A 12,457-nucleotide genomic window follows, 5' to 3' on the forward strand; every position below is an offset into this window, starting at 1 on the left:
TGCGCTCACCTGGCATGCGTGCGGCCCGGGTTAGATCCTCAGCACCACATACAAAGAAAGATGTGTGTCTGCTGAGAACTAAAAAAAATATATATATATTAAAAACATTCTCTCTCTCTTTTTTTTTTTTGAGAATTATTTTAATATTTATTTTTTAGTTCTCGGCGGACACAATATCTTTGTTTGTATGTGGTGCTGAGGATCGAATCTGGGCCGCACGCATGCCAGGTGAGCGCGCTACTGCTTGAGCCACATCCCCAGCCCCAAATTCTCTCTCTTTAAAAAAAATTTTTAAAAAGTAAATAAACAAAATATAAGATACTGCATCCATGTACAACTGGAAAAAAAAAAAAGCCAGTCTCAGCAATATAGCCATATCCTGTCTCTAAGTAAAATATAAAAAGGGCTTAAGTAGTTAAGCACCCTTGAGTTCAACCCAGTGTACCAAAACAAAAAAAAAAACTTGTAGGGTAATTTGGCATATACAGTATAGTTGATTCACTTCTAAAATTAATCCATAGAATATTTATTAAGCAAGTGTTTGCCAGGCACTGGTCTATATGATGAGCACTCAGTGGAAAGTAAAATACACTAAGCGAGGCTCTGCCAAAAACATTTATGTAACTTGCCCAGGAAAACAGACTGAGAATCCAAATCATTTTTACTGGTGTATTGTGCCTAGCTGAAGTTGGAAAAATTGAGCACAGATAATTATCTCAACTCTCTCTCCTGGTGAATTATTGGCACTCTTGCATGGACTAGCTCAGCCACTGTCTTCACACAGTCTTCCAGGCCTTTCCCAAAGGCAGCTGTGTATACTCTTATCTAAAGCCAATGCCTTCACATCTGCAGCCCCTTTCTTCTTAAGATAACAGGTCGGGGCTGGAGATGTGGCTCAAGCGGTAGCGCGCTCGCCTGGCATGTGTGCGGCCTGGGTTCTATCCTCAGCACCACATACCAACAGCACCACATACCAACAAAGATGTTGTGTCTGCTGAAAACTGAAAAATAAATATTTAAATTCTCTCTCTCTCTCTCTTTAAAAAAAAAAAAGAAAAAAAAAAGATAATAGGTCTTCTAGCCAATTCTATCCATTCTTTCCCACTCACACTGATTTCCTACTCTATCAGTAATGTTGTGCCAAAGTATTGTAATATTTTCTACATCAAACGCAAACAATGAGCCAGGCATGGTGGCGCACACCTGTAATGCTAGTGGCTTAGGAGACTAAGGCAGGAGGATCATGAGTTCAAAGCCAGCCTCAGCAATGGCAAGGTGCTTAGCAACTCAGTGACACCCTGTCTCTTAATAAAATACAAAATAGGGCTGGGGATGTAACTCAGTGGTCAGGAGCCCCTGAGTTCAATCCTAGGTACCAAAAAAAAAGCAAACATCTAAGGAGGCTAAGGTGGATCACAAGTTCAAGGTCAGCCTCAGCAATTCAGCAAGACACTTAGCAACTTAGCGAGACCGGACCCCCTCTAAAAATAAATAATAAAAAGGTCTGGGGACGTGGTTCAGTGGTTATTCAGTGGTTAAGTACCCATGGGTTCCACCCCCCGGTACTTTTTTTAAAAAAAAGCAAAAAGCAAACAAGCTTTCCCATGGACCATGGGTGCCAAGGGTGAAAATGTGTAGGCTCAGCCAACAGTCGTGAGGACTCAGGTCTCAGGGTGGGGCAACCTGAGCTCTCCATGTTAAACTGCTAGTGAATTCCAGTGTGAAACCACAGAAAACCTGGAAATGTATTCCCAATGCCACTCACACAGACGGAACGCTCTCTAGGAGGACCTTCTGCAACTCTGTACTGAAGTTCAAAGCTTCCTATCTGAAGCGAGATGTGGGGGTGCACTTCTATAGTCCGGGTGGCGTCAGAGGCAGAGGACTGCAGGCTTCTCGCAAATCTGAGGCTGGTCTCAGAAATTTAGCGAGACTCTTTCTCAAAATAAAAAAATAAAAGGGCTGGGATGTGGCTCAGTGGTTGAGTATCCTTGGGTTCAATCCTCACTGCCCAATAAATAAATAAACAGGCTGCTCACTGCTCACCTGAGAGGCCTTTAGGGATTATTATTCTCCAGAAGGAGTTAGTGCACCCGATTGTTCCATTACGTTCAAAGGAAGCCATTGGTGACCATGAGGGTGTACACATCAGAAGGCAGGGCAAAGCTGGCTCTGTGGCATCTCTAAGCATAGCCCTGGCTGGCTAAATCATCTCAGACTGCTGGTGAGTGCTGTTACAAAATTCCAGAAAAATCTTTGACCAAATTCTAAGTTCAGAATTTGCAGGTTTTATAGGAAGTACTATTGTTTTCCAAAGAAAACGTGTATTATTCATGTCATTGTGGAGCTATGAGTCCATATCCTGAGAGCAACAACTCCTCCAGCCTTCCAGCCTAGTTCTTGTACTGAGGCAGCACTCCTTTTTTTGGAGACAGTGTCTTATTATGTTGCCCAGGCAGCCTCTGAACTCCTGGGTTTACCTGGTCCTCCTGCCTCAGTCTCAAGAGTAGCTGGTACTACAGGTGTGCACCATGATGCCTGGCTTATTGCAGGAACATTCTGAAACTGAAGAGACTTCCCAGTATGATAGCTGTGGCATCTTCCTCTCCAGTCCTTACTGCTAGACTTTTCCAGAGGTCAGATTCACTGACAGTCTTTCTTCAATTCATTCCAATTAACTTTTTGCCCCACCAAAAGCTGTTGTCAAGATCACCAATGACCTCCTCATTGCTAAATACAACTCTCTATTCTCAGGAACCTTAATGTCTGCAGCACTCCATAGCTGGACATTTGTTCCTCCTTGTATTCTTCAACTGAATCTGTGGATAGCACGGGTTCTCCTCCTAACTGGTTTCTCCTCAGTAGGCTTTGAAAATACCTGTCTTCTCCAAACCTCTTAGTGTGAAGTGTGCCAGGGCTTCCTTGATATTCTTTCCTTCTTTGCCTAGATCAGTGATCTCATCAGTTTCCAGGTTTCAAGCTTGCTTAAAAGTTGGCAACTTGGCTGGGGTTGTAGCCCAGTGGTGGAGCCCTTGCCTTGCACATTCAATCCTCAGAACCACATAAAAATACATGAATAAAATAAGGGTACTGTGTCCATCTACAACCAAAAAAAAAAAAAATGGCAAGTCTCTAACACACACACTTTTACAAATATTTACAGTCATGTACTGCACCATGATGGGAGGGTCAGTGACAGCATTATGACAGTGGTCCCATAGGGTTATACTGCCTGAAGCTATCTTAGTTTGTGTAAGTACACTCTATGATGTTCTTGTAAGGAAGAAATTATCTAGCAACACATCCCTATTGTTAAGAGAAGTGTGACTTGTGTGTATATTTATGGCATAGGTGCACATGTAATATATTTCATACGTAACGTATATGAAAATACATAGATCCAAAACTTACTTCAGAAATCAAGACCCATATACCCATAAGACTTCCAGTTGATTGTTTGGTTTTTTGTGCTGGGGATCTAACCCAGGGCCTTGTGCATGCAAGGCAAGCACTGTACCAACTGAGCTATATCCCCAGCCCCTGAGACCTCCACTTGAACATCTAATAAACATCTCATATTGAAAATACTGAAATTTACTCCTGTAGTTTGCAAAATTTCTTTATCCAGACTTCCTGAATTGCAAATCTCTAGTTGAGGTCAGCTTGGACAATTTACCAAGACCCTATCTCAAAATAAAAAATAAAGAAGGCTGGGGATGTAGCTCAGTGGTAGACTGTCCCAGGTTCAATCCCCAATACTACAAGGGGTGGAGGGATTGCAGAAAAAAATCCCAGGGTCTTGCTAGGCAAGCACTCTCCTAGTGAGCTCCATCCTCAGCCTATACTTCCCCTCTGTATTTTTCTAGCATTTACCAGCCCTATTTTTAAATTTTCTTATTATATTTTTCTGCCACTGCCTCCTTCCACCCTCCACCAAAACAAGCTCCATAAGAACAAAGATTTTTGTCTTGTTTTTAGTCAGTGATATATTCTAAGCATCAGGAGTTGCATCTAGTATTTAATTGATGCTTACTATACGGATAACTGAATTAAAATCCTGACTTTATAGTAGTTAAGTAGGCCATTAAATCATGATACCAGAATGACCAATCTATAGATTCCATATAATCTGCAGAGTTGTCAGAACAGAATTTTATTCTAGGAATGACCTTTTCCACTTCAACAGGACAAACAAATGTTGGATGTTTTAAGGAGGTTTTTTTTTTTTTTTACTTTTATAGATGTTTCTTTTTTTTTCTAAGAAGCAAACTGTTGGCAGCAAGATTTTGTTCCTTCAGATTGAATACTTCTGAAGCGTAGGGAAGCATTTTACAACCAATTATCCAAACATTTTTGCCTCAAAGGGGAAAAAACTTATTACAGTATGTGGGAGTGCTAAGTGCTGCCAAAAATATTTTGAAGGACTTCCCAAATTACTAAAGTCTCTAAAAGAACTCATTTATCTTTACCAGGAAAAGGTTATTATTATTGTTATTGTTTTAACTTACGTCAAAATTTGGCATGAAAGGCTGTACTTTCCTGGAACAATGGACAGAGAAGCTTAGTGTTCCTATTGTTCAGAAGAAAAGCACACAAATTTCACCAAATGCAAAAAAATAAACAAATCCAAATATATGAGCCAAAGGAGCCCTAGCTAATACCATTTCTATTTTTCACTGGTCGTCTCAGGGAACTTGGTAGAACCAAAGATTACCTACTCACAAAATGGGGTACAAATTAATTCAGACACCTCAGTTTAGAACAAAAAACAAATATTAAAGGGACAACGAATTGAATTGGCTATTCTGGAATTCACTAGTTCTGTCTGGCTGGATTAAACTCAAATGAGATCTAGGACTACATATACAAAGGCCTTTTCACCCCTGGGGCAGATCATGAGATTGTGGTGATTCAAAATCATTGTTCAGCAATGTTCAGGCTTTCTGGCTTAAAAGCTGAAAAATGTTTTAAGGCCAATACTATGATAGGAGAGAAGGTTATCCCTGGACTTTTGTTCAACTATTTGTTGTGCAAACATTTGCCATAGGTCATAGGAAAATGTCAACAATGAAAATACCAACTACTCTAAGAAAATACAAATCAGCACTTTGTGTTAAAAAAATTTTTTTTTTGTGGGGGTGCTGGGAGATTGAACCCAGGGGCACTTTATTACTGAGCTACATCCCCAGCCCTTTATTTATTTTGAAACAGGGTCTCCATAAGTTACCCAAGCTGGTCTTGAAATCCATCCTCCTGCCTCAGCCTCCCTAGCTATGTCATCATACCTGGCTGTGTTGAATAATGGTCAAAGATATGGTGAATACACGTTTCATAAATAAAAACAAATTGTAGGAATTAGAATTGCTTAAACAGAACCTTTGGGTCTATATAAAGTACTGGGCAATTGTTTTTTGAACTTCTACTTCCAGCTTATTATTCTGCCTATATTAATTCCCGTTAAAACTAATATTTTAATGCACTTTCACTTTGGATGTACAGAAAAAACAAAATAGCACTAAACACCTAACATGTTTTTTAGAAATCAATGCAAAAAGCAAGCATTAAAAATATTTAGACTCTATGGGGCTGGGGATGTGGCTCAAGCGGTAGCGCGCTCGCCTGGCATGCATGCGTGCGGCCGGGTTGGATCCTCAGCACCACATACAAACAAAGATGTTGTGTCTGCCGAGAACTAAAATAAATAATATTAAAAATTCAAAAAATAAAAATATTTAGACTCTTAAGATATGGCACAAAATTTAAAGCTCTATGCAATGCTCCCACTCACAATGGAACAGAATCTGGAATCTAAAAGCCCTGAGATATTTCTTCCATCTGGAAGCCACCAAATCCTGACCGGTTCCCTCAGCAACAACGTGTTTGACCTTTTCATCCCGTCATTATGAGCTTTACCCTCCCATTACTGAAACAGATAACCAATCCCTGTAATTATACAGAGTAAGGAGGAGGAAAAAAAAAAAACCCAAAGCCTCCTGTAGCTGAGACACCCATAGCTTTGAGACAGGAAGGACTGGCTCCTTCATGAACTCAGCCTCTTGTGAAGAAAAACAAAACTGTCATTCAACAACAAAAACCCTCGCACAAAAGCAACGCTGGAAGACAAATTTAGCAGCCTGCTCTAGAATTTCCTGGCTTTGTTGATTGGAGCCACACGTTAACACTAAGAGCACCAGGACCCACACTTAAATATTTCCCCTGAAACGAGAGACAATAGCTCTTTCAGGATTTTCAAGGGTGCTGGCGCAGCACCGTGCGTGGAGCGTATCAGGGCCGCCCGCGTCCACACAATCGCGGGGCTCAGGGCTGTTCCGCCGCGGCCCCGACACGCGCTGCGCGCCGAGCGCCCCCTCCCGCAGCGGGGGCAGCGCGAGCCCGGCCGGCCAATCAGAGGCCAGCGCGGCGCCCCGCCCGCCGCGCCCCCGGACACCGCCCCGCGCCTGCTCTTTCTTCCCAGAGGGCAACCTCCCGGTTACACGGGGTGAGCCCCTCCGTCAGGTGTCGCGGCGGCCGCGCGCTGCGGTCGACTAGGCGCAGCGCGCCACTGGCGCGAGCTCCAAGGAGCCTTCCCACGGTTGCGTGCTAAGCCTCCCCGCGCAGAACGTGTCCCTTCCAGCCTGCACGGGTGGGGCGCACATCCCACGTTCCAGGCGCTCGGGGCGCGCACACGCAGCCCGCCTCTTAGGCGTCGCGACCGGGCGGGAAGAACAAAGGGGCCGCCCGGCCCCGCCCCTGCCGCGGGCCGCGCGAAATGGCGGCCGCACCACAAAATGGCAGCCGGCCGGGCCGAAGGCGGCTGTGCCGACCCCTCCCCGCGCCAACGCTGCCGTGAGAGCCCTGGCCACGGGCACGCCCGCCCTCCCCACGCCGCGTCCGCAGGCCTGGCCTGCGTTCTGGAGAGCGGCATCGCCCGGGCCCCTCTCCCAGCGTGTGCACACCCGCAGCTCCCCCAAGTGAATCGGGGGCAAGGGGCCATCAGAGCCGCGGAAGCGGGGCAGTTAAGGACAGCGGGGCTCAGCTCCAAAGTCAGGACTCCACGGGCCGCTGAGCCCTAGCAAGGGCCGCTCCAAGGCAGCCCCGCAGGCCCGACCTCCTTCCGCTTCGCAAGCGTCCCTAGCGCGCTAGCTGTCCGCGCGGGCAGGGGGAGAAGCGCAGCCGCCGTCCCCGCGCTTTTTCCCCTGCTGTGGGTGTCTCGGTAGGCTTGGGTTCTGCTTTGGCCGTGGCTGGACCGGTGGAAGAAGGGCGGTGGCGGTGTGCTTTTTCGCTTTTTTCCAGAAAACGCTTGTTTCCCATCCCTCCGCTTTCCCCGAGGTTCCGTCTTTCCAGAAACTTCTCTGGGATATGCAACAAAAACCCGCAGGCGCTGCAGCCTCTGCCTCCGTCCCTGCGCATGCGCGACAGGCCTGGAGGAAAGCGCGGAGCACGCCCAAGTGTGAGAGTGGGACGTGCGCGCGCGCTCGCCTGCGGGAGCCGATCTCACAATGAAGGGAACAGGTCTCCCCTCCCCCAACATTCCGTCCTTGCGCATGCGTGTTGGGACGACTTTTTGGCTTCTGACGGGAGACTGGGGGCGGATAGTTCTCCCGAATGCTCTGGCCGTGGCCCCGCGCGCATGCGCACGAAGCCCTCCGGCTCGCGCTGTTTTCCGCGCTACCTGTGGTGGCGTGTTTGACGTGAAGTGTGTGGGAGCCGTTCTCTTGTTCCTTACCCTTTGTTTCCTCAACCCGGATTCGCGGAATCTGTATCCCTCGAGGGGATACCGGTTGAAGGGTGCTGGTTTTGTACTACGGTGTTCTGGAGATCGGCCCTGCCTCTGCCCGGGGTCTCGGGCTGGCCTCCCACTCCTGCCCACGCCGTGTTTGGAAAGGCGGCGGGCTGGATGCAGTGTATGGAGTGTGGTGGGGCCTCTAGTCCCTGGCTGAGGGGCGGGCTGGTGCCCGGAGCGCTTGCTCCCAAAGGTGTCCTCGGGTCGGGGCGCGGCCGGGCTGTTGGGCAGCGGGCTGGCCGCTGGGTCGGTGGCCTGCAGGCGCTGAGCGAGGGCCTGGGCGTGCTCCCTCTGAAGATCGGCCTTGGGCAGTGGTCACTGGAGTGACCCGCGTTTCCTTTAGGAGGGTGGTGGGAATTGTATCAGAGTTGTAAAAAGACAAGCCAAAAAGGAACCCCAGCCTTCCCGTCACGCAGTCCCCTTCCGTCAGCCCCGAGTTTGCAATGCTAGCGTCCCCCGGCGGGGGTCGAGGCGGCCACCTCGCCACCTGCACGCCTTGGCTTCCCCTGCGGAGTGCTGCCGCCCGCGGGCAGTGGCAAGCTGGCGACCGAGAGTCGCGGGTCTGCGGCTGGTCGGCGGGCAGGCGGCAACCGGCCCGCAGGTGCTGTGCGCCCTTGACCGCGGTGCGCCCGAGGTCAGCTCCGGGCAGCGCTCTGGGCGGAGCCCCGCTAAGGGAGACGTGTCTTTCTGGTGGGAACTGCGAGGTGGTGCCCGGTTCCTACCGGAACTCCTCGTGTGGAGCTGCAAGCCACAGAACTCCTCCCTGCCTGCGCCTGTCATTTGAGCCTTGGAAACACCAGGTCAAATGTGCTTGAACTCGAAGAATTTCTGTTTTAGACTCCGGGTCTTCAGAAATCAGAATCTCTTTCTTTCTTCTTTTATTTTTTTTTTTCTTAGTTGTTGATAGATCTTTATTATTTATTTATTTATACCTGGTGCTGAGAATCGAACCCAGTGCCTCACACATGCTAGGCAAGTGGGCTACCACTGAGCCACAGTCCCAGCCCAAGAAACCAGAATTTCTACAGTAAGGATGACACCAAGAAGAGAGTTTTTAGTGTATGAGTTTTATATTTAAAATAGACTCTTTTTTTTTTTTTTTTTTTGGCATTGGGTTTGAAACCAAGGGCACTTTACCAACTGCAATCCTTTTATTTTTTGAGACAGGGTCTCCCTAAATTCCCCAGGCTGGTCTTCAAACTCGTCATCCTCCCCCCTCAGCTTCCCAAGTGGCCAGGGTTACAGGATTACAGCTCTTAAATGCTAATATTTAGGATCTTTGGCAACTTATTTTAAGGGGAACAGTATGATTAAATTGAGAACTATGAAGGACAAAATACTCTGGTTTAAAACACTTATTTTGGGGCTGGGGCTGTAGCTCAGTGGTAGAGCGCCCGCCTCACTCTTATGAGGCACTGGGTTCAATCCTCAGCACCCCATAAAAATAAATGAGGACATTGTGTCCATCTACAACTAAAATTTTTTTTAAAAACCCCACTTATTTCGGATGAATTTTTTTTGTTAAGTGTAGGGCTTCTCCTTGGGTGTATGTGTAAATTATTTTTGTGGGAGTAGGAAAAGATGAAGTCCCTTTTTCAGTTCATTCCATAGCCCTCTTACCAGATAACATACAGTATAATCTTTAGTTATGGCTTCTACTGATTCTGTTATCTTTCTTAGAGAAAAATAGTTATTTTTAAATAATAGTTTTAAATAGGGATCTATTAGGGCTGGGGTTGTGGTCAGTGGTTGAGCCTAGCATGTGTGAGGCACTGGGTTGATACTTAGCACCACATAAAAACAAAGGCATGTGGTCCATCAGCAAATAGAAAAAAAAAATTAGATGACTCTTAGAATTTTTGTAAGGCCTGAAAAAGTTTTGTCTATATCTTCTCTATTCAAAATACTAAAATTTAACTTTTTAAAACCTTATAAGTAAAGTAATTTTGGCATTTAAGTCAGAAATACATCATGGCCTACCTAGCCTTTAATATATGGGGTTTTATTTTAAACCAAGAGATTTCACATAACTATGGACTATTATATAAAATTAGCAATCATTGGCTATCCTGCAAATTAATGCAAAATTTAAGTTCTGTGATCTAAAGAAGCATACAATTAAATGGCCACTAATTGAATTAAAATAGAAACAGTTTTAAAAGATGTTTTGAATGAGTACATAAATAATTTTTTTGTTTGAATTCTTTATTTCAAGCTACTCTGCCAGACCTCTGAGAGGAGCAGTAAGGGAGCTTAATAAATCACCTCTTTGTTTTTTGGCACTGGGGGTTGAACTCAGGGGTGCTCCTCTACTGAGGTACATCCCCAGCTGTTTTTTGTTTTGTTTTGTTTTGTTTTTTTAATTTTGAGATGGAGTCTTGATGAATTGCTCAGGCTGGCCTTGAACTGGGGCTCCTCCTGCCCTAACCTTCCTTGGTGTAGTTGAGATTTATAAATGTGGACAGTTGTGCCCAGCCTAAACACATTTTATTTGGTATCGCTTTTGGGAGTCCATTAAGCTGGATGTGGTGGCACAAATTTGTAATCCCAGCAACTCTGGAGGTTGAGGCCGGAGGATCCCAAATTTGAGGCCAACCTCAGCAATTTGGTGAGACCCTGAGCAATTTAGTGAGACCCTGTCTCAAAATAAAAAATGATGTTGCTCAATGGTAAAATATCCCCAGGTTCAATCCCCAGTACCAAATTAAATAAATAAAATTAACAATCTCCTTAGACCAGCAGTGTTTTAGCTAATGTCTATCAGCTATAGGGAAAGAGTTTTAAGTTTTTTTCTCAGAGATTAGCAGTAGGGTTTTAAAAGTTTTTATGAAATATCTGAATTAACATAGGGAATAATAACATTTTTATTTATATGGGATCTGTTAATATGTAAATATTTTCTGTGTGTGTGTGTGTGTGTGTGTAAGAGTGGTGTTTGGAATTGAACCTAGGGACATATTACCACTGAGCTGTATCTCCAGACCTTTTCATTTTAAAGTTCTTTGATACACAGGGGCACTTTACCACTAAGTCACATCCTCATCCCTTTTTTTTTCCCCCCTGTGGTGCTGGGTCTTCAGAAATCAGAATTCCTTTCTTTTTTTCTTTTAGTTTTTTTTCCTTAGTTGTTGATAGATCTTTATAGATCTTAGGGCTTTGTGCATGAGAGGCAAGCACTCTACCAACTGAGCTATATCCCCATCCCCATCCCTTTTTGTTTTTTATTTTGAGATAGAGCCTCACTAAGTTACCAAGGCTGTGCTAGAATTTCTGCTTCAGCTTCCAGAGTCACTAGGATAACATCTATCAATGAGCCTGCCTGTATGTGTTAATTTAATGTAGTCAAGTTATCAACATTTCAGAGGAACCCTTAAGTAAATTGACCCAGATGCTGACTTCCAAAAACTATTTTATTATAACTTTTTCCAATAAGGCACCAAAAAAAATATTAGAAAATATAGAGGAGGGCTGGGGATGTGGCTCAAGCGGTAGCGCGCTCGCCTGGCATGCGTGCGGCCCAGGTTCGATTCTCAGCACCACGTACAAAGAAAGATGTTGTGTCCACCAAAAACTAAAAATAAATATTAAAAAAAAAAGAAAGAAAATATAGAGGAATAAAATTTTTATATTCAAATTCTACCACATAGGATATTAATTAACCATGATTAACATTAGTAAATAGCCTTCCTGGCTATTTTCTATTCCATAAATATTAGTAAATTAGTAATTCTGAATGTAGATACATTAACAGTGTTTCCTCAGTGGGTAAGGTTAATTTCAACCACCTTCCTGGCATAAAGAATGGTAGAAACTGTAAGAATTGATTTTTGAAAAATCAGGTATTCTATTAATTTCTGGAAAACTAAAATCAATGTGGAATAAATTATTTAGTTTTCTTAAAGTCTAAAGAGTAAATTATGAAGTGTTAGCTTGTAGAGTGATCTAGAGGGCTAAAATTGTTCAAATTTTTGTTGTTCTTGTAACTTTTGTATAGATAATTTTCCCACAGTGTACTTTTATATGGCAAGTCTAGTAATAGGCTGGTTTCTTTCACTATTTGACCTTCAGAAATACCAAGATGTCGGGCTGAGGATGTGGCTCAAGTGGTAGCGTGCTTGCCTGGCATGCGTGTGGCCCGGGTTCGATCCTCAGCACCACATATAAACAAAGATATTGTGTCCACCAAAAACTGAAAAATAAATATTAAAAAATTCTCTCCCTCTCTCTCTCTCTAAAAAAAAATCTTTGTTAAAAAAAAGAAATACCAAGATGTCTAATAAAATAAAATATCAAGATGTCTAATACTTTTGATAATAAAATAATGGTCTTATCTTTTTATTTTTCTATTATTTTGGGGGGAAATATGCTGATTCTAACAATGGGGATTTGTTAGTATTGTCAGGCTCTCCTGTGGTTGGGACTTTAGTCATTTCAGAGCTAGTGAATACATTTTTAAATAATGCTTTTTAGAAAAATGGTTATATTTTAAGTGCATGTTTTCTTATGAGACAGCTTCATTTTAATAGATTGGGACCTAATATGTAAACAAATAATTTCTAAATATCCGGTAGCTATTCTGTCCTTCCACTTAATGTTCATATTAATTCATTTGCTCCAGTGGCTGGGTTAGCATTCAGAGCTGGAGTTTGAGGCTCAGATGCTTTCCCCATCTGA

Source organism: Ictidomys tridecemlineatus, chromosome 11, assembly GCF_052094955.1.
Source record: "Ictidomys tridecemlineatus isolate mIctTri1 chromosome 11, mIctTri1.hap1, whole genome shotgun sequence".
Taxonomy (NCBI): domain Eukaryota; kingdom Metazoa; phylum Chordata; class Mammalia; order Rodentia; family Sciuridae; genus Ictidomys; species Ictidomys tridecemlineatus.